A 27509-nucleotide genomic window follows, 5' to 3' on the forward strand; every position below is an offset into this window, starting at 1 on the left:
GCGGAAAACTTATCTTCTAACTTCGCTTTGCAACGTCCGAACGCGAAATTTTTGAAATTTTTGACCGTGACTGCAACGTGAAAGTATAAAGTACGTAGCTACGTAGGTTTCATGACGTTGAGTTGGAGATGAGACGAAGCCTTTAGGTGGAGCATGATATTAAGCAAATTATAAAAGTTTGCCTGAAATTGATCGCTCGAGGATTACCGCTTCACAGTTGGACAGGAAAATCGCTGCAAATTAAACTAGCGTTTAAAAAGTATCAAAAGTAGGACGTACGTTTCTAGCAAACCTTTTATCTACGATGATTTTGATTTTACATGAAATTATTCAGCCTTTCTTTCAGACCACCGTATACGTTTCCTGTAAAGCGGTATCTTTCGTCAATGATTTTATCTGCACGATATAACTGGTGTATAGAAATAAATTAAACGCGAGCAGGATATCGAAATCAGGTTTCATATAACGAACACGGTTCGAAATCTTCGCCATTAATTTGCAAGATTGTTGACTAAACTAACGGCGTATATTTAACGCGTTTATTTATGCACGTTGTCTAGTGTTACTTGCTCGATTTAAGAGAAAACTAGGCCGCGTAGAAAATTAATAACGATTGCGATACGAGATAGTTTCGAAGGAAATTTCGCGATATCGGTTGTATCTGGTAGTTGTTCGCTGAAGCAACTTCGGTTGCACAGGTTATCGGTTAAATGTATATCCGTTACACGGTCGACGTTTATCGTTGATCGATGAAAGAAATCTGCAACTACTACGATGTTTCCGTGATTCATTGGCAGTCGTCGCGCCGGGAAACGCAGTAGTTTACGCGTGGAAAAAGTCAGCTCGTAGATCGAGATCGTAAAAATAAGTGCTTGTAAATTCGAGATCGTAAAAATATATGCTTTTGCAATTGTGTTTTTCGTTCGGTATAAAATTGAACGTTAAAATAACGTATTGACGAAGTTGTGAAAGATTCACTCGAAAAGTTTTGTTAATTTTCTTCGCTACTACGTGATTCATGAATTGCAAACACGTTAATCTACATCCATTATTCAATTTGTTTGTTGCAACGATGTTATCGTTGTTGAATAGCATTTTTCATTTTTAGACATTTGCAAATGATAATGATACGAACGTATGAATTTTTGTTACACGGACATTCCATCTCCGATATCGAATTTTATTATTTCAATTTCTTCGATAGTAGCAATGTTATCTTTGTATAACGTTATCACTGTTGAATAGCATTTTTCATTTTTAGACATTTGCAAATGATAATGATACGAACGTATGAATTTTTGTTACACGGACATTCCATCTCCGATATCGAATTTTATTATTTCAATTTCTTCGATACTCTAGAGAACCTTACGTGTCACACTTTACACACAGCAATTTGTTCTTATCTGTTAACTAATGAATATTACAGTGTAAAATTGCTCTAATAAATAATATAAAGTGTGCTTCGATAGAATTAAGATAAATTACACTCCAATAATCTTAATAACTCTTCGTAGCAAGAGTTTCTAGTTCAATGTACTGTTCGAGGTCACAAGCTACCATAATTAGATTTATGAGCGAGATTGCAACCGCGTGTTAATACTAGTACGTGACGTGTTTCGAGCTAAGGAACATATTTCGGATGCAATGTACGTAATTTCGTTATTCTCACTTGTTTACTAGAACTGCTCGTCGTATGACCGCAGTGACGAAGGACAATAATGTCAAGGACAAGATTTCGCTCTCAAACCGTGAAATGGTCACGGTGTCTGAACAGTAATGATCGTGAATGGTGTCATTTTTAGCAATGCGGCATTGTCGATTTATGTTCTGCTACCAGCGTTAGGGCAAACGAGACTTTTTGCTTCTTTAAGGTTGGTTTTACTCGAAGGTAACAAAGGATCCTCGCCGGTTTCTCAGCAAGGGAGATATTTTATATAGGGAAAAAGAAAGGACAATTTACTGGAATTCTGATAGAGGTGTGCAAGTTATTATCCACATTCAGTCGAGAAGACTGAAGATTCGGTATGCGGCGAAGCAACGTCTAAGAATGCTACCATTGCCAAAGTCCAATAAAATGAGTATTTCGCTGACAGAAGCACAAGAACGAATCTGCTCGTTTAACAATGGCGAGAAACAAGTGAACAAATTTTATGCTTGTAATTATTCTTGTAAAACCAATCAAGTTTTATTTTCTTACCGATTTCATCGTATTTCGCTTCGCCTCTGATTACCAGATTGTTTCATCCGATAAATCGAGGAAATCTGACAGGAGTTTTGCCTTCGTCGCGTGTGAGCCCTTCGGTTGTAAACGTAAAATGGCACTTTGCGTTGCTTGTCCATTCTGTATTCTCGAGAAAACGAACCGCATGTAAGCTGGCGCTTTTAAAGCGTTCCCATAGATCGCCACGGTGTAATTTTCTATACGCTTCGAAAGATTTTCAATGTTCTGGGTGTTGTCGACTCGTTGCACAACTAATTAACAGGGTGATCACGTATTCAACATACAAGAGCTAGTGTAGTCGTACGCTTCGCGTGTCTGCGTGCATCTCGCACTTCCTTTCGGTTCTGCGTGGATTGATATGGTGAACGCGTAGGTTCGGAATGACGTTCGGGGTATCTACTTTTGCAAACCAGTCAGGATGTTACAAGAAATCGCAATGGTTTGATAAATAAAGTTCTCTGGGCGTAACGTCGCGCCGCCGTCTCCCTGGCCGCGTTGTCGCCTATGAATGTGTAGACTAGACACTCTAATCTCTCGTTACTTCAACAATGACCGGTTTAACGAACGTGGGTGGTGATCGATCGACGCAATAATTTCGTATTAATGAGTTTTTGATCAGGTGTTAGATGGAAAAAAAGGCTTTCGAAAGTTGCGTTTTTCCCTTTCGATTTTACGATCGATGGATTTTATCGATTGTATTAATTGAGAAATGATTCTAGCGCGTATTAATAACGGCAAGATCAAGCTCTAATAGAAATTAATCGATTTCCTTTGTTGAAGTTTCACCGTTTTTAAAAATTAGAAATTTTTCCTCATCATACGTGTATGTCTATGAAGAAAAAAATATATTTAAAATCGATCGACGAGGTGTGGTCAACGACGTAGATATAGCGAATTTGTCGACGAGAAGCTTTTCAGAAAGAGAGAGAGAGAAAAACATGGAAACTTTTACGATTGTATAACGGAGCATGATATTCATAGTAACTGCGAAGAATTTAAATGAACGTCTTGTAAGGTTAATTAGAACGTTGAACGACGGATGCAGAGATAAATGATGATAGGATGAATTCTTAAAATACCTCTTATTATTTTACTTCTTCTTTTTTCTCTTTATCGAGTTAACCCTCCCGTAATTAAACGTGGTAACCATTATTACGCTTTTCTTCATTGTTAGAAATATCAAGATCATGCGCCCAGATTATATACATTCGCCAACTTTTCCGACTTCAACGCGTTTTGTTTTATATTGTGCATTCCGTTTCCATTTCCGTTCTTCGTTTTATTCGCTGTGTGATATACTGTAAATTCGTTTTTAGAAAATGGACCAGGTAGCCCGAGGTAAAAGTAATATCGCACGAATACACTACGCCTGAAAATAGTAGCAACACTATACCTTTCGCAGTTCAGCGTTTCACTGCTCCATCAATACGCATATTTTTCTTCGATGTTGCCTTTTATCGAAATAAAGTAATATAGAACCTTCTAATAACAATTTCGTAGAAATTGTAACTAACTTATTAGTGATAGCTATTAGGATTGAAACAATACCATTAATATAGTGAAATTTTGTAAAAACCAATCAATTTATAAGGAATCGTTTGTCTTCAATCTTCGTTCGGTTGATGGATTATAAGTCTCATGCACGAAAAATTCGATTGACACATACAGGGTGTCACCGAATAACATGTGGCATGTTCAAGTATATTTGGTAAATTTCCAAACTCGATTTTCTCGAAAGCTAAAGCTCAAATGAAAAAATTGTATTCCATATTTCGTTCTTATCTTTTCATAAGGGATCATCTCGTGCCTGTACATGTTATTTGGCCGCATCCTGTACGTACGGCCGTTGCTATTTAACTTTACCGTAATTTATAACTGGGCCGAGGGCTCGATAAAAACTCCGGTAGGGTGCTTGAGTGAATGTTTGGAAAGTCGATAGCCGGCGACTCGAAGTCGCCGTGCTCTGAGTGCTATGAGGTGTTGGCGATGATACGACTGTTTAGAGGGTGCGTGAGATAGTTTTCCCAATGGCAAGCGACGCGACGACGTCGCGTTACCGAAGAACAAAGACTTTGTTCAAAGGATCTGGCTACGGACTGTGGAAGACAGCGATGCCTTTTTGGTAAGCTTTCGAGCTGCAACGACTAAACCGTGCACCACTTATTCCAATATCTCGAAAGAGTAGTCTTTTATAAAGAATTATAGCATATGTTTTAGAACGTTACAGAATTAAAAGTTGCGAGAAGTTTCAGAATAAAAGTAGATATAATTATAGCAAATCCTGGTCGTAGTCGTTAAGTGTTTCAAATGAGAGACATTTGCTTAAAGTATTATTTTACATATAATCTTTCTTTTAACTTTACGTTAACCCTTTATTATTACTTTATTATTACTACGAATGTGACGTTTGAAATGGTTGGAATTGTTTATCACTCGGTGAAATGCTAATTAAATATTCGTGAATCACGAGATTTACGAAGAAGCTTGCAAAGAATTCTTTTCGTCTCTGGCGTCGTGTCTGCTTGCTGGAAACTCTGATAACGTGTATTTTCTTACTTTTCTTTAAGTGATAGATACGTACGTATCGCTATTTAGAGTTATATGGGCGTTTCTTTATGTTCTTCGAACATATCGAGGAAGATATTTCCCAATAAGAAGATAGAGACTGATTAAAATTGTTAAATTCGTTCGACTTACGGTATACTAAATATTTTTAAACTTTCTCAGTGTTTGATAAGTTTTCACGTTGCTCGAACTGCTGTTAAAAATAAACAACTTCGTTCTATATATCGATCAGCAGGCGCTTCCGCTTCTAAGCTTGTTCGCGCTAATTTTCGTTATCTCGGTGAAAAAATCCTGTAAACAGAAGCAATGAAAATAGATGCTGGGTATTTTTTTTCGTCTTTTTACGAAGAAATCATCGTTTCGCGAAATTAAAAGAATTAAACGTTCGAGAATTCTTGTTCAGTCTCACCGTGAGACCTTTGTGATCCTTGTAGGCGGATCGAAATGTGAGAACCAGCCGCTTCCTTGTTTGGTAACGCTGATCAACGCTTTCCAGCACTTTTTATTCATCCGTGACAACATATCTGGTCTCCTTACGGATAATTTACTGCAGAGTTTCGCTAGGTTTTTTTTTTTTAAGAAAGTCTTATTAGAATCTTAGATATCGCGAAATTTATTCAAATTAGAATTTCTAGAAAGTAAGATTGCATTTCAGTCTGAAGGATTATTTAATAACTTTCTTCCAGGTTTTTTTTTGGATACTTGCACTTATTACAATTAAGACATTAAAATTTACGAAAAGAATTATGCCTGAACGCGGAAAGTTATTACGACGAATATCTTTGGAATTTCAAGTGCTTTCGAATTTATTCAAATTCGTATCGTATTGTATATTGTTTATTCTAACGAGGCTCGTAGCCTGCTACAATCTTTGTTTACGTAAGCGCACGGTTGCTTGGCTTTCTTTTACCTTTATGTTGCAGTTATTTCACTTAATAATCTATTTAGCTTATCAAATAATTGTAAGTCTTACCCTACTATCTTATATTATAATATATTCCAGCTTTGCTTTGTCATGACTCATTATTAGACTGCGGATGTTTATGCGTTTATAGGAAGTGTGAAACCGCAAAATTGCACAGAATGCACATAATACGGAAATATATGTAAAGTACTCAAAGTGTAATGCTCTCTATATAATACTTCATAAGCGAAACACTTTTCCTACCAAGGTTTTATTTTCTCAATGAAATATTCTAAATTCAATATTCTCAACAGTATGGGTTTGCCCGAAAATCCGCGGTCTATTCGTTATCTATCACACTATAATATTGGGTTGGCAACTAAGTGATTGCGAATTTTGTGAATATCGCCTAATGACGAAATCCGCAATCATTTAGTTGCCAACAAAATACCTTATAATATATCTCTTTATCACAGCTCGCTTTATGTTTACTATTTTATACCCATTATTACTGGTATTCGGTTTCTTTGAGGATTGAGGTTTCCTTGAGGTTTCCTTGAGGTTTCTTTGGGACGTTATCGCATGTGGACTTGCTCCTCCAGGCATAGTGCCCTTATTTTCTTGCTTCCTTCCATAAAGTTCGTTAGTTCTCATATTTATCTCTCTGTATTTGTTCTTGCTGTTTCTGCCCACTCGCTGTTTTTTCGTATGTTGACCTAATTCGCTCGTACATGGAGCATTTGCTTAATACGTCGTTCCTATTACACATCCGGCGTGACAGGCTTTTTTTCTGTTTTGTTTCTTATCCCGGTTTCTGTTGCCTGCGCTAAGTTTCTTGCCACGCTTAATTCTCATATTATCCGTTTAGTCGATTGACGAGTGTTCATCTTGAAATACTCGGCGCTTTCAAACATTTCCATATCCCTGATACCTCTCTATGTTTCACTCTATGGATCCTTGTATTCTATTGTTATCCTCCCCGACTAGTTTTTCTCTCAGTATTTTCCCTTGAGTTTTCTTCTGTACTCTATCGTTTCCTGAGTGTTATCGAATTTACAGCATCGTACTTTGTTTCTTACTCGCGTGACCCAGTTTCTTTCTGTGTTCGGCGATCTTTTGTTCAGTTCTTTCAGTTCTTTCCGACGACTTTCGCGCAATTTATTGAAATTAGGATTGTACAATTTGTAAAAAAAATTAAGGAATCATGGAGCAAACGTTGGACGAGAAGCGAGAAGAGTAGTAAAAGACGGTCGAGGCGGCAAAATTCATAGGATGGAGGAATTTCGAATTGGCTCTTCCGTGCCTTTCAGCGTGCATACTATATAATGATTCTATGCCTGAAACGGCTTCTTTAACGATCTAGCTGAGATATCAGAGTGGGTGCTTTGAAATAAATTCTGAAAAGTCGTACCGTTGTGCGTCGGTTCGTTCGAGTGCTTCTTTTCTGGCACAGTGCTCTTTCTAGCAGTTTCGCCAACATTTACTCGAATTTCTCGAGTTCTCTTCGAATCGTCACCCCGTCATCGCCTCGTACAGAAGCGACGAACATTTGCAGGATCGGTGAAAGCAAATTGGTACAACTACATTCTAAAACCTTCTTTTTCCTCTTCTGTTTCGTACGTTGCAAAGGAGTATTCGCGTAGCTGAGGGAACAAGAAAAGACAATGGAATTGGACTTAACAACGAATTCTACGCTCATGTAAAAGACGTTTAATTTCTTAAAAAAGGATTTAAAACTAAAGTTAGTCACCGGTATTTTACATCTCGTATCTTTTCTTCTTAATCCAGGCTGTTCGACGTTGTTCCAAAGAAATAGTGATCTATCCGAGAAGATTTCAGAAAGAATCACAAGATGTGAATTTTCGACCAGCTTCTCAGAAGTACCTTTCGAAGATCGAATATTTAAAGGTTGTTCAGGATTGATTCTGGTCGTTCTAAACATTGTTCTAAAGTATTATTTCGATATCGTATCTGGCTTAGGAGATAATTTTTAAAAAAAACCGACTCGATAAAGCGATGGGCGTTTCTCTTCATTTTAACAACGATGGCGAAAGGTTTTTCTTTTGGAGCAAGTGCTTAGATTAGACAGTTTGAAGATCGGGACACGAATAACAGAGGCGACTTTGCTCTTGCGTTGACGACTTTTTATCAACTTGGAAGTCGTCGAAGCGAGAGTAGAGTTACTCTTATATTTGTCTGCTGATCTTCGAATCTTTGTTCTAGCTTGTTCTCAGGGTCCAAGTAATTGTCTCAAACAGGCAAGTCTGGAACAACTTGCAGTCTCAAGAGGGTATAGTCACCCTTCTGTTCGAGTCCTGGTCCTCAAATTATTGTTCTGGCTTGTTCTAGCGGTGTAGGTACGTGTTCCAAAAGAAGCAAGCCCTTACAGAACCTTTTACTCTTTATGTTATTGTTGTTAAAATGAAAAGAAACGTCCATTGTCTTATGGGTTTCTCAAATTGCTTCACACGCTAGAGTAAAGCAACGTCTGGAACAGCTAAAGCAATACAAAACAACTTTTTGAATGTTCGATTTAAGAAAAACGAGAGGCTGGTCGAAGATTGATTATTTGCCGTCGTTTCTGAATACTTCGGAAATAGATCATTGTTTTTCGGAAAAACGTAGAAGTCACGTGAAACAATAAAATATACGAGGTTTGAAAAACGAAGAGCTGAAATTATACAATCATACAATATATCATACAGGCTTGATATTTAACTCTAGAACTATCTATATAATTGAGTACTTAAGTATAATTACACCTAGACAATTATATTTAGAGCGATATAATGGAAACCTCAAACCTGCTCTTCTATCTGCTTTTCCACGATAATACAAATGTCAAGGTAAACTTTCGCTCTCGCCCATGTAATTTGTTATTTTCCTTGAAAAAAAAAACGTGCAGAAAACATACAGATTGCTCACAGTGGTGACTTCATTTTGCTGTTTCATCTTCTCCGCGACGAAGGTCCGTCGCGTGCCCTTCCCTTCGCTATAATTCGCATAAATTGTTACAAAATGGCGATCACATTTCGATCGGTTCCGCCATGAAAGTGCTACCACGATAGAAGATCACCTTCAACTTTCCAAGTTACCCGTATTTTGTGCAAATGATCGCGTGGGTGCACGTAGTAGGTGTACGAACACCGTACTGTGCTTATCCTCCGAGTTTCACGTATTAAAACGAACTCTGCTTGGCTATCTTACATACAGTCGATCACTACGCTCGCAACGACTTGTGTTTCGATTACGTGATCGTGTTTCCGGTATTGCGCAAATTAATTTGCTCGTTAGGCCCGAGAGAGGATCGACGTTTATCGTACTTGTGATTGATCAGGCTGTTCAGACGTAAAGTTTCTGTCTGGATCGTCTTTAGAATTCACACGTTGAGAGGTACCTGCGATTTTTATTAAATCATCGTATGCGTATAATCTTGAATTTCTATATTTTTATGTGAAAGCTCGAACTAAACCGCTCTCTGTCAAATTGTTTCGTTTCTAGCACGATGGAAACAGAAACGTCGAATCGCGAATTGCAGATATAAAGTTCTATCGTTCGTGTCGGGTTTTTAGTCTCTTAATTATTTAGCTCGCATGAAACATTGTACGAAGCGTTTGGAAAAAAGCGCGCGTTTATGATGTTTCTAAAATAAGCTGGCCGAAAAGCTAGCATTTTGACGAATAACGGGGTAATTAGCGTCTTTTGAATAATCATTGGTGTCACGTTCATGCTTTCAAGCAATTACGAGAAAATATGAGATAATTATGAGCCGTGTGTGATAGAAGCAAGTTGATACGTTATTTAAATTAATTATTTCATTACAAATATATTAACACATATGCACATATACACGTTACACACATATTTTCACATATACACATATGTGTATTTCAGTTCCACGTTATGTACACAAGCGAAAATGAAATAAAACAAGTTTGCTCTTTTTTTAAACAAGTTTTCTTGCTTTCTTCCATATGGTATATTCACGACTTACATTTGAACTTTAAATAAATCAAACGAAATCAGTAGTAGATATCGCAACTTCCATATCAAACCAACCTATTGCTCATCCCATCAAACCAGTTACCGCAAGATTTATTTAACGAATGACGTTTGTGTGATAGGGTCGTGTATCATCGGAGATAACTCGAGTCTAGCCATCTCGAGGCGGAAATAAATTCGTGCAATTCGATTCGCAGATATTACTTCTATATAACGTCTCGTTTAGAAAAAGACCAGTTGTTTCTAATCTAAAATGTTTTATCCGAATCTACTAAGATTACTTCATGCCACGTGTTTTCAATGCTTCCGGGTATTTCTCAATATCCATTATTCGAAGATTCCTTATTTCTATCGATTCATCGCATTCCTTTTCCGTATTTTCTATCGACATTTGATACAAAGGACGATAACAATATATCAATGATTCGTATTGTGTGAAAATAACTATACGATGTAATAAAATAATAGAAGATAAAATTAGATAATAGTAAGAAATAATAAAATGGAAGATGAGGTACTCCTTTATCGGTAATCGATTAAATTACAAGTTTTACGTAACTACCTACCTGTATCCAATTTTTTGCAAACGTAAAACGACTTGTCTCCACCCAACCGCGTCATAGTGACGCATAGAGTAACTGGAAGGGAGGGGAGTTAATAAGCGTAAAAATTAAGAAATTTGATGTAGTAGATCATTGAGATACGTATGCATATCCGTACCCAAGTTTCAAATCCTTTGTGACGGATAGAATACGTATGAAAATTAGGAATATAATTGTTTTCACGTGACAAATTATATATTGGGTTGGCAACTAAGTGATTGCGGATTTTGTCATTAGGTGGTATTGACAAAATCCGCAATCACTTAGTTGCCAACCGAATAGAAATAAGTGACACGTTTTAGATTATGTAAGGAACTGGGAACGCGATTTGTTTCATTATACACGGTGTTTTTATTTCTTAGAAGAAGTACCAGTGTATGTACTCGTATGTGTGCGTAAGCTGAACGATAGCCTTACGAGTAATCCTATCTTATCTTTCTAGGAAGCATTATCAAAAATGAAATAAGACACAATTTGCGGGCGACAGTATTTGCATGAGCTTATCGTTATCGCTTTAACCGCAGCATAGGTATATTCCAGCAAAGTGGAAAGACCCCGCTGTTCGTGCTCCCGTCGCAGAAGAGAAAGGCGTATAACGTGATTTATACTAGATCGTTCATTGATCCACCTTTTTTAATATCACGTTAAATACTAAGTTGCGATACGACCTAAAAAGTATCAACGTTAATTAAGATAGCAGTGAAACTAAAATTCTTAGCCAGACATATGAATATATAATGTAAACCGGGGAAAAATTTGCAGGTTTTTAGAATATCTTATTGCGTAACGTAAAAATTAAAATATTTATATTGGTTTGAAATATATATTACGTCCTTTGTCGATTTTTCCGTGAAGTCCTTGATTTTTCTAGTTCTTATTTAGTTGAATCACAGACTTTGTATTTGGATCTGATTGATTAAATTAAATTGAAATTAATCTGATGTTGGAATTAGTGACAGAAAATGAGAGACTCGTCTGAAAATTGGATCAACTCGAAAAATAGGTAAAAAAATATAATTAAGAAAATACCATCAGAAAACAATATGTTAAAGTAACTGTACGCTGTTTCTTTGCGGTAAAGGTAATTAAAATGGTTTAAAAATAATAAATAGAAGAAAAATGCAAGTGAATGAACTTTTCTTTCCGAATAGAGAAGGAAACGGCGGAAAGTAGGAAACTATACAATTTGAAAATAACTGGATATTCGTTTCGCTGTGTTCCTACCATCTCACCTTGTTTACGGTAACGAAAGCGTTTCACAAAGCTGCATTGAACGAGAGCAAACGATGGTACGCAGAAATTCGACTTTCTCTCCCTCCGTTCGTTCTGCTTCTTCCGCGAATTAAAACATTTCCGTCGCTGAGCTTTCGCCTTGTTTGAAACACGTCGGTCGAAAAGCGTGGCCTGTCGCCGCTACTGCAAGTTCGTGGTGACTCATCGTACGCACTGGTTTTTGTGCGTACGCTGTTGTGCCAGCTGACTTGCCAGACAGCACTTGACGCGGTCACAAGGGGAGAGAGAACTCTCGGTTTCTATTCGCGTCAGAACCAAGACAAAACGGAGCCAAAATCATGTTCCCTTTTAGCTAAACGAGTACTGCAACGAGTACAGGTGCAAACCAGCATGTCGCGCCAGTGAACCAAGACGACTATCTACGATTTCACTTTCGATAATTTACTGAATTATTGTCAAGGTATAATACAATATTGACAGCGACAAGTTTTCAATTAGATTCGACTTATTCAGTAGTTGAGGATCTTATACTGTACCAATTTATTTGACAATAACAGACGCTCATCATACAAATAAGATTATCATAAAGTATATAAAATATGCAGAGTAGTATTATGTTATTTAATCGATGAAACCATCTTCAATCTAAGTTCCATTTCTGTGGTCACGATCATAAAGATATAAGAACGCGTAGAAGTCCGCAGTCTACTTGTCACATAGCATTCCTAAGTGGGTAATAATTTCCAGACTAATAACATCCAGACTAATGTTCATGACATTTTTCCTCGTTTTGATAAGCACCGCACGTTCTTCAACCAAGTTCTCGAAAGCTGCAAAAAATTCCATCGAAAAACATCTACCGGTTATTATCAACGACGAAACAAATCTCGTACCAGAGATGTCAGGCGAAAACGCGAGCATCCACTTTGCGGTCTGATCGATCGACAGAGCAGCCTGTTTTAGATATTACAAATACACGTTCGTAATCACCGAGTTTCCGCCAGTTACTGAATTGCTCGCTTCCCTTCCAGCTTTCGATCCATAGTCGTCCAACAGCGGATAATCGCTAGATAGCCTCGCCTCAGTGACATCCTCGGTATCTGGTGTCGCATCTTCACGCCAGATTCACCGTTTTCATTAATTATGGAAGCCAGATGTCCGCAGTTTCTCCTTGCCCGTTAATCGTCCCTCGTTTTACCTTCTAAATGGAGTACGTAGCTGTTTAATTTAACGCGTGTCTAACCAACAAAGGAAGTTATCCCATGGCAGCGTGACCGATCCGTATACGTATAAACGCGCGATATGCATATTACGATGCGTGTCGCGTGCACGCGTGCGCGCACGTGCACCAAGCAAGTCAGAGCAGCGCTCGTGTTCGTGGTCGATCGTAAGTGCGGTTGCACACGCGCCATGTGCAGTTGCATTTTGCAATGATGCAATTCAGGTTATTGACTCATCGACGGGGATATATATCGACTATAGAAAGTAGAGAAAATCGTTCCTGTGTTCCAATAGGCCTAAGATCTTGACCATGTAAGGTGCGATGCGGACGAGCGACGCGACTGGTTGCGATTTTACGTCATTCTCGGTCGATGCTGTGCGATTCCGCAGGTTTATGTGTATCTCTAATGATGTAACGCGCGCAAGAAGCGAGCGATTGCGTTGTTAGAAGCGCGAAGCTGCCAAATCGCGCACTGTTACCATCTCAATGATCTGACAGAGTCGCAGCGCTTTACGAAACGCCGAGACAGGCCGCGAGTTTCTTTCGAAGGAACCACGAAGCAAATCATTCGGAGACTTTCTACGACTTTTGTATTTAACCTCTGAAGATACGAGAAAACGAGGGTGTTGAGAAGTGGGCAATTTTAAATCTCCTTGCGAACGATGATAGTTCGAGTTTTCTTGAAAATTCGTGACGATGTTTAAGAGCATCGCTCAAGTCGCAACGTGATTAGCATTTAGTCTGGAACGTGATGGGAAAGTTGAAAGAAACGGGTGCGGAGACGAGAAAAAGTGACAACGATCGAACTTACCCAGATGTTACGCTTTAACCTTCATCTTTCTTTGCTATCGATCCATCTAGGAAATAATTCTTTAGAGATTCTGCTGGTGAGTCAATTGAAGTTTGGAATCGGCCAAATTCGAAGTACGAACCTACCGTAATATCCTTCTCACGTAGCAACGATTTGAATGTACTTCAGATTTGCTGGATTTCCAACATCCATTGATTTGTCAGTCGAATTTCTGAAAAATTATCATGTCGAGATAGATGGAAATTATTCTGTAGCTGGTTCAGAATTCGAAGGAAACGAAGATTAAGTGTAACGCATAGATAAGTGAGATCGCTGCCGCTTTTTCACCTTTGCTCTCATTTTTTTCAACTTCACCATCACATTTCGGATAACGTAAGTTATCGTAGCTATGCCAGTATGCTAGCAACCTGTTTCGTTCTTTGAGAGACGCTCTTGAATGTTTTCTCGGAATTCTTCGTTCGCATGAAGGTTGAAAAATGGCCATTTTTTTAACATTCTCCTTTGTTACGTTAAGGACGCGGACTACAGACGCTGCGATCGAGGCACTTGCTGCAGTGCAGCGTCGCAGCTGAAGTTGCAAAACGGTGGGGATTCTAGCGTCCTCGATTGCTGCGTGAAACCAAAAAACCAAGAACATTCTTATTATTGAAGAAAATGAACGAATAAAACGATAGAACGAAAGAGGATAAATTCTATGCAAATTTTCATATTCGAATAAATAGGTATGAAATAATAATTAAGTACGTTGTAATAGGTAGGCTATATTTGTTCGAACAGTTGTTAATCGGATTCTCGCAATTATTTTCACAAACGAAGTGTTATTACACCTGTTCCACAAGTTTTTGTAAAAGCTTTCGCACTCTGCTTTTAACGAAACATCGAATATCCAAGAAGTTACTGACGTATTAAGACATCCAGAAGACACACTTCCTTACCGTGGAGTATGAAATCGTCGGTCATTAACCCGTTGTAATTAACGAAGAGCTAGCCATGGTCAGACAGTGCTGACTCGAAACGATCATTGCATCGAACGAAGAAGGAGAACAAGAATCATAGATACGATCAGTTAGAATTTCCGGCCATTTGTTCGCGATCACTCCTTTCTTTTTTTGCTTCTTTTACATCGATTTTTAGCCTTCTCTTGGAATTCGTTATCTTAAAAGTCATTCTTAAAAATCAACGAAAAAGAACAGTCCTTAATTAATGAATTCGCAAACTTCCGCTGAATTTTAGAACGTACTCTTAAATGCTATAGCAAAGTGTACCAGTACTAAATTGTAGGAAACATGTTTATTAATACTGAAGATATAGTATTATATTAAATCATAATTATACTATTTGGAATACGAATTATATTTAAGATAAAATTTGTGGTAATCGAGGCTTTGTTTGAAATTAGTTCCGAAAATTGAATGTTCGATTCACTTTTAACAGGCAACTTAAAGCATTTAATTTTTCCCAACGTTTATTGACGCAGAAATTATGGAGAATATCAATTTCACTCTGATATACCTAAGTAAAATTATGAAACGTAGTTTCATTAATCGTTTAAATATCAGTGCATTTTCATAAATAATTTCCTTCGAAAGTAAAAAGATAAGAAAACAAGTGGGAAGCTAAATACGATATCGTTATCAGTATAATACATGTGAACAAATGGACCTGTTTTTTAGAAACGCCTACACGCAAATACAAATATTTATTTCGTAGAAAAATGATGCACGATAAACAGAAAATTATAACTGTTCGTATAGTAAAATAATCATGAAACAGATTCGTTGATAATTTCCTCAAACGTAATTAAAACTAAAAATGTATTTAAAGAATTGACAAGATCCATACGACACAGATTTAAAATCAAAATAATACGAATGTGTAAAAATTCTCGGAGAAGACAAAAGGAAAAATAGACAACTTTCCCTGGCATCGAAGAAGATAAATCGAATACATTCGTCGATTCCTCGCTACGATGTAAGAAAGCCTCATTGAATACGGTTTAAACTTACGTAGATGCCCCTAAATTATACGAGTACTTACGTGTCCTTGTGTAAACTTTATATAAGAGCATTACAGCTACTGCTATTTTCAAAATTAATCTCAATACCGATATTATTTCATAATGCGGTGTGCATTGATTTACCTGTAAAGAGCCCTGGTCGTAAAAAAAAGAAAAGAAAAAAGATGAAATTAAAATATAGCAAAGAAATCAATCACCGGCAGAAGACCGAATATTGCAAGACGAGATCTTGTCCCAATAAGTCGCTTTCACGTTTCATTTTCGAGCACGATGAAAAGCGATATTTACCTTTCGTTCGTCCTCGATCCTACGCGAAAATCACTGGAAGCACTTTCGTTGCAATTCGGTTATTGGTTTGGTCGTGACCGGTTCGACGAGAAGTGGTGCCGCGGGGAACCAAACCGGTGGGCCACCCATCAGTGTCCCGGTAATTCGACGAGAGGAAAGTAGAAAGTCGACGGCCAGATGCCGAGTTTTGCAGCTTATGCGCGTTAATCGGACGTGAAACGCATCGGCACACGCGATTCTCTTCTGGAGAACCGATACATGGCTCACGTTGCAAGTTATGCGCCTGGCGTATACGATTCTCAACACTTATACGCCTTGTTCGCCAGTCATCGTTTCATGTGCCACGCGATTTATCTCGCACGGGATAACGGTATTATCATTCCGATTGCGATGATTCAAAGATTTTTATGTTCTTTTATGGTACGTAACATACCGAGCGATGTAACTTATCTGAAGAAAAATATAATATTTGAAGTTAAGAAGACGTTATCGACTCGTTTATTGTCAGCGAAAGACCACATTTCGATTCAAATATATTTTTTATTATTGCAAATAGGAAGTAAATTATTTTCATATCAGCTTATCTGACAATTGTTTCGATATTAATAACTAGTAGGATTTCTTTTACTTAATACAAAATATCGTGGTTTTATACCTACGATTAAGCAAATGTTATCAACTCATTTATTGTTAACGAAGGATATGCTTCTGATTTTATATAGCTTTTTTTATTACGTCAGGGACACGTAATTTTCAGTCTCGACGCTATCGATTATAGGACCCTTCTTTTCAATTCATTAACAGACATATATACGGTTATATTTTTGAAATTGAATAGAATACATGTTAGTGGTTCTTTCCTGGTTAGTGAGAAATACCATTTTGCTTCGAATATTTTTCCTATAACTTAATTTTCAGATTTCACCGAGTATTTCGATCTTTCGTGTCTCGAAAATTATTAGAGAAACGATGAAGTATAACGATGAATATTTTCTTCCGCGTATCCAGATAATCGAATTTGTTCGAATCTAGTCTCAGACACCGAACGCTGATCGCTAATTTATCAAACAAATTTATAGCGTGTTATAGAGGTTGTTGAACCGAAGCGGTAGTTTGATCAGAATTCCACAGGGAAGGTGTGTATCCCTAATCTCGTTAGGAAGTTAAAATAGCCTTGATCAGCCGGTCGATGCGCCTTTTGCGAACAATGCTATTCAATTTTCATGCACGTGTTATACTGCTGCTTCGCGTTAACCCCGACACAGAGCATGCTGTGCCAGATTGAAACTGTATTCTCCGATTAGCGATTCTGTAAAACGTTTACGATACAGTGGTGGTAATTTGATTATTTTATTTACACTCGTGCTTTGACACGTCGAATTAGCTTTGTAATTAAGCGATCTCTAGAATATCTTTCAAGTATATATGAAAATTGTTCGCATAATCGTAAGATTGTGTTAAACGATTAATAAATCACGAACGAATTGAATTGTTTTACCAGGAAAACTCCAAATGACATACAGATGGAAGGTTGAAAGTTATCTTATGACTATCCTTAATTCGCATTTGTATCCAGTTTTCTGCAGCACTTTCTTCTACAGGGTGGTTCGACATTAACGTTACGAACGAGGCGAAGATTTTATAATAAAATACGACGCTGATCAAGAATAAGAAAATTGAATTGGCACCTCCGTGATCCCATTATTTGTACCATAAAAACAGACCAGTATACCCGGTATATTTTCGAAATATTTATTTGCAACGATAAATAAAAATCGCACACTCCGTATATTCAAATGATCTCGCGCGACGCGTTGCACAACGACCAATTCTCAGTCAAGTTCACGCGTACTTAGCGATTTCTTGAAACCGATTTCCTCGAAGAATTGCCAGAGAGAACAGAGAAGCTCCGTATCGAATTCTCCCTTTATGTTCACGCGAGCAATCACCTCTCGCCTAGCCGTACCTATAGCCACACCGCACAATCGCACCCTGTATTTACACACTGTAAGGTGTTCTTCACCCATAGGAACGACGTTGCTCGCGCTCATCCAGCCACCGATCTACCTATTCGTTGCTCGGTCTTCGTTGTGTAATGTGCTTAACAACCGCACGTTAAATAGTTAACGTGGTCATCGGTGCGTGTATCGCGATCCACATACGAAACAGTGCGAAGTTCTTTCGTTGGCTCGTTCGTTGGCTCGTTCGTTGGAACTCAACCAGTCTTTCTCCGGTCTCTCCTTCGGCCGTCTGTCTTCTCGCGTGCCTCCAGTTCCTCCCTTTCATCCGTTTTCGTCGTTTTCTTCGACCTACCCCGCGTCCTCGTCCGCCGTTACGTGTAACCGATCGATAAACGCGTAGCATAAAGGGAAACGCGACGCCTCCGCGTCCGGTAACTCGACGAAGATGCACGCGTTTCCGGAAAAGTAACGAGCCGCCTGCGTCCGGAGCACCGGAGACTTTTGCGCGCAACAAGCTTGTTCCGTCTGGATGATTTGGATACTCAGGCTCGTTTTGGTAAGAACGTTGAACCCTCCGGGAAAGTTGCAAATCACGTTACAGTTTCAGAAATCGATCGGTTACGCAACCGATTAACGCCCAGACTTTTTCTTTCTCTTATCTTTGCTCCTCGCCATTCGTGCGTCGATCGATCGGCACGGCGATCTCGAGCGATAATCCGTCGATCGCTGCGATTTTTCGTAGAAATCGTTTGGTCGTTTCTCGCGCGCGTCGCGTGTACCGGCAACACCGTGGTGATGGAGGTTCTGGAATGGCTTGGAGCGTTTTCACGTCGAGTCGCGTACCGCGTGCTCCATCTGATTCTGCGATTTGCTCGTTTTCGAATGGGTGAAGAGTCGGGCGGAGGACCAACTTTCTGGCGCAAATGCGGTTTTAAGGAAGGTAATTGTTGCTAGATGGGCTGATCAACCTTTTGCGGTCCGAGCAGCATTCGACATTTTATCCCAACCGGTTCGTCTTTGGAAAGATAATTGAGATAGTATTTGGATAAGATACTTTCAAACGTAGGTGATAATTTAACTGTGTTTTATTTAGATATATGTTATTTTTGTCAGTGTTCGCGTGCGTCCGTTTTCATTGAATAGAGACGTTCCTGTGCGCGACTTTGTAAAATTTCGATTTTGTCTACGATGTAGTTATTTAATATTTAATTTACGTTAACGTACCGGCTCATTTAACGCAATTATTGTATACGTTCATAAGCGTGTCTCTATCTTTGACACGATGTTTTAGCACCTCGTTAAGTCTTGTTATCATCCGCATGTATGTACGTGTGCAGCGCATGAGATAGTTAAGCACATAGGAAAATATATTTTGTAGAATATTCTTGCAACTGAACAGAATCGGACGTAATGAAATGTCGAATCTGATCTGGCACATGACCGCAAAGGGTTAACCTTTTGACCAGCGAGTTAATTTCAGTTTTTCTCTCTTTATTTTTTCGGGAAAATGAATTATTCTCTTACCGTTGAATATCGCAGTGTTGTTGAATCTGAAGCTACCACGATGCTCGTATTTCGTACTGTATCTGACGAAAATATAAAAGTACTCGTGTCAAAAGTACTAGATACTGTAATAAACTGATAATCGACAAGGTGAAACGAGATATTTCATTTTTTCTTCTTTTTCCTTTTTTGTGAAACGAAACTCAGTTATGGAACGATTCTAAAAGGAATAATACGCTGGTTAATAAGGTTAAACACACTCAGGTGCAAAAAGGTGGAATGTTAAGTAGCGAAACGATCTTATATTTCTTGAAATCGAAACTTTTTTCATTTTCATGGACGTGGAAAACACGACTACGCCTAATTTGAAAAACAAGCTATCTAGGTAGCTAATGGCTGTTTTACATAAAATTTAAAGAACATGTTCTACTTTCTCCGCGCTTGAGTGTAGTTTTATGCTTCTTTTTAGGCAGCTATCAAGCTTTGCAGGGATTTGAAGTCTCTTTGCTCGATATTTAACAAAGAAATATTCTCTTTTACATAAAACTCACCGAACGTACTACTTTCTATGCTGCTCTTCTGTATACTTCCGTATACTCCACGTATAATACTTCACATCTGAAGCTATTCGTCGTTACTCGACTCAAGCGATGTCTTGCTTTTTAAATCTATCGATTGTTTTACTTTTTGTAAACGCGATATTTTCTAGTGTCTCGATACATGATCGAGCTCTGGAAAAATTGTTTGAAGTGTCTGCTTGTTACATGACAGATAAAATTGTTAATATTTATCGCTTTAAGATATAGGATGAGTGATACAACTGGAGCGAACTGCGTTTCGTGGTTCGGTGAAGGTAGACGTCGCGTGACAAGCGCTTCACGAACCGTTTCTCTTCCTTATTACATAGTTTATCTTTCGAATAGGTCGCAATGAAAGAATCCAGGAATGGTACTTACTCGTTATCCCGACATTGCAAATATTTTTCACTTTGATCCGCGGAAATGTATTTTTAAACTACGCATCCGGAATTTATTTTACCGCGGAATTGTAATTACGTTTGGCATTGTTGTACGTACACGTGCGATAAAGTGTAACAAAAAAGAATTACGAATTCAGTTCAACTATTTTACTCTACATTTGACCAGTAGAAAGTATGACTTTTCAAATCGTATTGCTTTGTATACGGACGTACGTTATAGAGAGGAAAAATAACGGGACTCGAACGAGTTTCGCAAGTTGAGAAATGATAAATTTATGTTACTAATTATCCTCTCTAAATAATGTTAGTTTCTGATTAATTGTAAGTATGTATAAGTTTACATAAATTAACGTCTATACTTGTAATTTAGAGAAAGTCTTGATAAGACGATCATTTGAACAAAATTTCACTGTTTCGTTCTGATGCTGATTTTAAGGACCTTTTTAAAATTAATAAGTCAGACACGTGTACGGTAGATGAGCAACTCGCGTTTCTAAAAAGCAGTTCATACTTTTATTTTTATCGGCGCTGGATACTTTACATCTGTTTTTAGTTTTTACGTTTCTAATTGTGAATTTATAACTTTTAATTATAAATTTAATTATAATCGTTTGCGCGTTAAAGAAAGCTTATTACGTTACTGTGCGTTATAAATATAAATTTACAAAGGAAATATCCAACCATTTGTTTCTACGTACCATCGTGTGGAAATATTTCTCCAAAATATCATTAGTTAACATTATGAATTCGCTATCGTAGATGGTTCGAGACTTCTGCACGCTAATAATAATAGCACTAAGTAATTAATTAACTCGTTTGAACTAATTTCTTAATCTTTAATTATCTCGTGTAGCACAGTCCATTCCAATTACAATGGAATCTCTGCAACGCCTTTTTTCGAACGGTGTCAGCTTAGCGATGGTGAGTTGTCGTTCGAATAAAATTGTTTAATATTCAGTGGCTGTATAGCTGCCCACGTCGTTGTCTTTTTCTGTTCTCGATAACGTTGTGTGTACGATACGTAAAAGGAGCGATGCGTGGCAGCGTCAGGGATTCCGTGTCCTTTGGTTTCGTTGGTCGGCTATCGATTTTGGCAACACGACAGGTATGCAAATTGCAAAGTCGCGTTTACTTTTGAACGCGTTCGTTCAATTTTTTCCCCTCTCTTTTCCTGTCCTTCTTTTGAACGGGAGAAAAAAAATTCGTCAAGGGGACACAGTGCAGCAGAAACAATCCCGCATTAACATTCGCCTGTATATCAAAAGAGATGTTTTACGTTTTCGAATTGACGTTTCACATTAGATATTCCGTTCCTATTTGTTATCTTAATTATTCTTTTCACACGAACGTGAAATATATCGTCGCTAAATAAATTATCAGTAGAAAAAAAACATCAGGAATAATTGTTATTTATTTCGATTATCAATCATCTCATATAAAAGTTACGCGCCGAGGTTTTTCGTGAAATTTATGACGCGACAAAATACATAAAAGTGTATCGTTTTAATGTTAATAATTATCCGTTTCGTCTGATAACACTTAATGACACCGGTAGTTCAGTTTCTTGTATTTATCTCAGAGAATACATTTATTCTCGAAGGATATTTTCTAATTAATATCTCGAAGCACATACAATACAGTGGGGCCACGTACAACACGTGGGACCAACTTCAACACAAAACAGTAGAAAAAGTACATACGAACGTGTCTTCTATCTGATATTGTTCCATAGCTATTTTTGTGTTTCGATAATCCGCAATTGCTTACGTTCATTCAGAAGGTGCTCGAAACGAGTACCCTCGGTCTGTATCATTCTACGTACACGTGGAATTTTTGAAAGATGGCGAAATTCTTTGATACGGTGATTGCAAGGTTGCATACAGATCGAGGGCAGCCATTTCGAGCATGTTTTTACGAAGGTAAACAGTTGCGGATTACCAAGGCACAAAAATGGCTGTAACTTTGAAACAAGGCCAGATAGGACGTATCTTCGTATGAATCTTTCACGATGCTTGCTATCCTCTCCTAAAGCGGATTCCACATGTTATCATACACCCGGTATGTGTAACTATCGTTTACAGTCTTCTCGATAATTGCAGCTCCACTTTTTATTATTTAATTACGTTTGATTAATCGTCGTTCTTTCGCCTCTTTTTCCTTTGCCTCAACTGCTTGTGTTTTATAGTTACGAAGAATTGTTCGTTTTGCTCGTGGCCGAGGTTTTATTGTTCCATAAACAAAATATAAAACACGAGCCTGAAAAACTGATGTATTTTATTTATTGAGCCGTAAACGTGGTGGATGTCGTCTTACGACTAATTGTTCCGATCGATCGGCCACGCTGGCCCACGAATCTGCCGATGCATGCAGCTCGCCGAGCTACAGACAGTAATTACCGTGACTGGAAAAGGACTCTCGTTACCGTTAACCACGAACCGATTACCAGTTTGTAAGCAAGCTCAGCAAATTCTTCCGGTTTTGCCAGGATTCTAAACAGACAAACTCTGGCCCGTCGATCTTCTCATCGCCTACCATTCTCTCTTAAATGAAAAATTTGAAAGCGCAATTTCGCTACGCAATTTCTCAAGCAACAGAAACTTCGCTGCGAAGTTACGTTCATTTTTATGAAATCCAGAAGGTCAAATATTGCTGCGTAGTTATCGTTTCTTTCATAGACTCGCGATCTTAGTTCATATAAGAGCCTATATAAAAAGAAACGAGTCCTGTCCATGTCATTTTGCCAAAGAAAACGAACAAGTACTCTACCATCTTCGATTTTCTTTCCTTTTTTAACAAAAATGTTGGTTACATCGCGTCGTTACTATTAACGTGTTCGTAATAATTAACAAATGGACAAGTTTCCAAAGTGGATCTTCTGGGATAGAATAATTCTCGCGGTCCGTCAACGCAATCTTTTTACTCTCGATTTTCGTCTTATCTTCACTCGTTATTAACCGCCCTCGCTTCGCCTGTATCATAAATTTTGAGCCACGAGCTACGATACGATCGAGTGTGAGAGTTGTTCAGCTAAACAGCCGGAATCTTGTCTAATTCTCAACGCGTACAACGTTCAGCGGTCTGTCTCAAGTCGTGAATTCCAAATGCTGAACATGTTACGTCAAAGGTTCGTCTATTTTTAAACGCGTGCCACATTGTTAGAAGAAACCGGGCACCGCGTACGCTTCCTGTTTCCCCGCAACATCGGCGAACGATGGTAAGACGTTCCTAAGCGAGGGAACGCTCTTTTTCCGCCGTACGGTGTACATAATTTTAATCTTCGCGGTTACGAGGGAAGCCTCGGATTACGAAGCTGCGTGCATTAGCTAAACGTCCAACGAGAAACAGGTAACTGACCTACAGCAATGGCGCGGCATGAAAGTTGCGCGCGCTCGCGTGCTCGGTCAACGTACTCGGAATTTCTAGCCGAGGCTAGAATCTCGGTTTCGTGCTCCGATTTGCTCTTTTGCGGCCAAGTTTTTCTTCCAACCGGCAGCGATTCCTAGTGCAGGATCCTCCCGCTGATCTTTCCTCGTCCAGGCGCTGGAACGAAGGGAGCGATCGCCTGCTAATGGATACGAAAGGTGGTTTAAAGGTTTCGTGTTATTCCAGCTATTGTTGATTCGCGATGGAGTTGGAAGTGAATGCCTTGAGGAATAAGAGTTGATTTTATTAACGCTGCATCTCCGACGTTAGATCAATCTTTGATCGCTATGGTGAAATGGAAATGTATCGAGATCGTGCGATACTCTGGCAGAAAGTTGCAATCCCAATTTATAGGCTGTAGTTGTAAAATTCATTTTCATTTCCTTGTTACTACAGATGCTGATCTAGTTAATCGTTAGAGTGACGAATTTGCTTATGCTATTTTTGTATTACCAGAGTCGATGGTGAAACGAAACGAGCAACGAGCTGACTCGTCTTCTCCGGTGGACAAACTTAAAGATACGTTATCGATTTTATCAGCGGCATATTTGTACCTTGTATGATGTATCTTTTGACTTTAACGTAGCTGGAAATAAGTTGAATGCTTGTCGTAAACGGGCAGATTCGAGAGAGTTTGTTTGGAACGGTGCGTTCACTGTTCAACTTAATATTGCATAATAGAGTATTACAAGTTTCTCAAGTAACAGCTACGATGTGTAAAGGTCGTAATTTGATAGGAATTCGCATTTATGTCTACGTGTACGTAAGAACGTATATATTGCTGCGTTTCACCAGACGCACGAGTATTCGAGTATTTTTATTGGTGGTAACGTTGTCTGAGAACGACGTTATTTCAGATTAAACCGAGTTGTTGCCTCGGATGAGAGGGGATATGTAGTATTCAGAATTACAGAATTATTGAATTTAGATGAGTGGAATTGAATTTGTAATGTATGTTGCGCGCATACAAGAATTACAGTTAACGATTAAATTAACGAACAAGTAATAAATTATATTATACAAATTATAATATGAAAATTGACAAGGGGCAAGCTAAGTAACTAAATTAATGTTAGTCGAATTTAATTTAGCAATCTATTTCATTAATTAAGTTTAATCCAAAGGGCAGGATATAATTAGTAGCTGTAAGAATACGAACCTTACGGTCATAATGAATTATTTATTATTTCAACCAGTCTTTGTACATAGCTAATGAAGTAAATGAACGATAATACATAATTTTGTCCCACGGAAAATAATTACAACGTTTCGTTATTATTACGAAGAGAACGTACCGTGTTTATCATCGATTTTACGCGATAATTTATATGACTCGTTACGTTATTAAGACACTTTATTTTGATGTTTTTATCGTTTGTAAACTTGCGAAGTTTTTGATAAAACTTTTATTATTTTTCATGAAACGTAGTTGATATCGTATTACCTTAAATTGGCTCGTTATGGGTAGAATTAGCGTAACCTGTTACATTCGACTTTGAACTTGTATCGCGATCATAATTACAGCGAATAGAATGTTACGAGAGAGACTGCTTCAAACGATACTGGCACAATGTTACGCGATATTCTACTTGATGTTAGTAGAAATTAGCCGTGTAACAACGATCGTTTGTTTATTACCAGGCTTGATATAAGTGGTAACTCGATACTAATTAAGATATTTTTGACGAACATGTGAACTCTTATGAATTATGAACTGAATTAGTTATGCCAGAGGAATAAAATTCAAAAGTTGTTACCGTAATGTCCAATTTGAATTCAATTCGAATTTAAACGTCTGGATTTCAATTAAACGTCGATTTAAATTCTAGTCGCATTTAAACGAGTAATTTAGTTTAATTAATGTCTATCTAATTAGCATCGGACGATGTTATCCGGAACAGAAGGAAAAAGTCAAAATGAATTTTCAAATCATCTCGTATCGAACAGCAGAGATATTTTATAAAATATTTATGCAACTTCTTGTTTCACGATTACGACTCGTTACGAGTAATTTATAATAATCACTTTTCCAATTTTACCCAAACGATTCTGATAGTAAAAGAGACGCTAATTCAATGCAATCACCTGTATTCGTTACGTTGGAATAACATTTTTCCACACTTTATTCGCCTATTGAATTTTATCTGTTACGCTCGTAATGCAAATTTTATAAACTATGCACGATATAACTTTGCTCTTTATAAATAATAACACTGTACGCATCTTGCTATAATATCTTATTCCATTATATCTATCGAGAATCGCGCCGGCTTCCTTCTGGCCATAAAATTCTCCTTGAATATCGTTTATAAGAGCAATTTAGATGTAATTCTCAGTTACTCGCACGTGTTTGCGATGTCATAAAATTCTGAGTGCTCGTTTGGTCGCCTTTCTTCGTACATGCTCTCTCGCCTGCTTTTTTTTCTCCCTCACGGCTTAGCCTTGGAAACCGTAGCAAAACTAGCGTTGGCGAGACTTGGACTTCCAACCCACACGATCTTCGTGTGTTTGCCCACGCAACAGAAGCTTTGCAAAACCGTGAAACGATCGTACGATCCCAACATACCGGGCACCTCGTCAAATTTCAAGCTCGGTTCAACAATGAACGCAGAAGGAAGGAGCAATTCAACCTTGTTTTCGTGTAAGCGTCATTTTCCTACTTGGATGGTGTACATTCGTAATAAGCTGCTTAGTTATATACCGTAGCTTACTATGATCTAAAGCCAAACCCACAAGTTTCGTGTCGTTAGAGTGCATTACGTAATTTGTCCTTTAACCTTCTCCTACGACTTGGACACTCGACATCGGAGCATATTCGCGTAAACTTATCTCGAGTTTTTATGAATTATTTGTGACGACACAGTTAAAATCTCTTTATTAAAACCAATAGTATACTAAAGTATGACATTCGAAGAATATTGTGTAAAATTTTCACGCAGAAATATTAAAAAATACGGCAATGGCAGTAATTATTCGGACGTGTCTCGGAAAAAGGTAGAATTGCTCATAGCTTGGCGCTGGATCATCTGAAATCAAAAAATCAAAGTTCATTCGTTAGCTAACAGTTTTCCCCAGGTAACGCTGGGAGGGTTTTTCGAAATTTCAATTTTTCACTTTTTCGGAACACTTTGAAGGGATAAATTAGCCGATTTTGCGCAAATTTGCGGCTAATTTATCGTCACAAATAATTCACAAAAACATGCCTTATTTTGTACGAATTACTCCCCCCCCCCCCCCCCCCCGGAAGTAGAATTGACATTTGCGCAAGTATAAATTTAACGTATGAAAGATGGGCAAAAACGTGAAACGGTAACCCTGTGTTTGCGCTGTCTTTCTCTCCCATGTGTTAAATTTGACAAATTAGACAGATAAAATATCTGTCGAACTAACGGCTCTCCGGTGCAAATAGGTTAATACTCTTTTGTAAAGAATGTCCAGTTGAATCGAGTAATGTGATAAAATATATACGACGACTATCAAAGAAAGCGAGGTCATCTTGATGTCGCAGAAAATACAAGGTATAAAAAAATAAAATTGCATCCACCCGACGAGTTCCTTCAAGTGCGACATAATTCGTTAAAAACCTGTCTCCATAGAGCCATAGACGGTACTCCTTATTTACTCACCCTGTATGACAGAAGAGGACAGAATCCAAAAATATTGTTCCGTTAATAAAAATAAAACGTTTAGATAGGGGAACTCTTGGATAGTAGAACATACGGATCATAGATCTTGCGGATAGCAGGGAGGTTCGAGTGCAGTCGGGGGTTAACAT

At 38.1% G+C, this 27509-nt stretch overlaps 1 protein-coding gene across 30 annotated transcripts in view; it reads left to right on the plus strand.

The window, feature by feature from the left end:
• Positions 1-27509, plus strand: part of LOC126869859 (patronin) — an 86875-nt gene that overhangs the window by 21305 nt on the left and 38061 nt on the right. The window lies entirely within an intron of this gene.

Source organism: Bombus huntii, chromosome 9 (assembly GCF_024542735.1).
Source record: "Bombus huntii isolate Logan2020A chromosome 9, iyBomHunt1.1, whole genome shotgun sequence".
NCBI lineage: Eukaryota > Metazoa > Arthropoda > Insecta > Hymenoptera > Apidae > Bombus > Bombus huntii.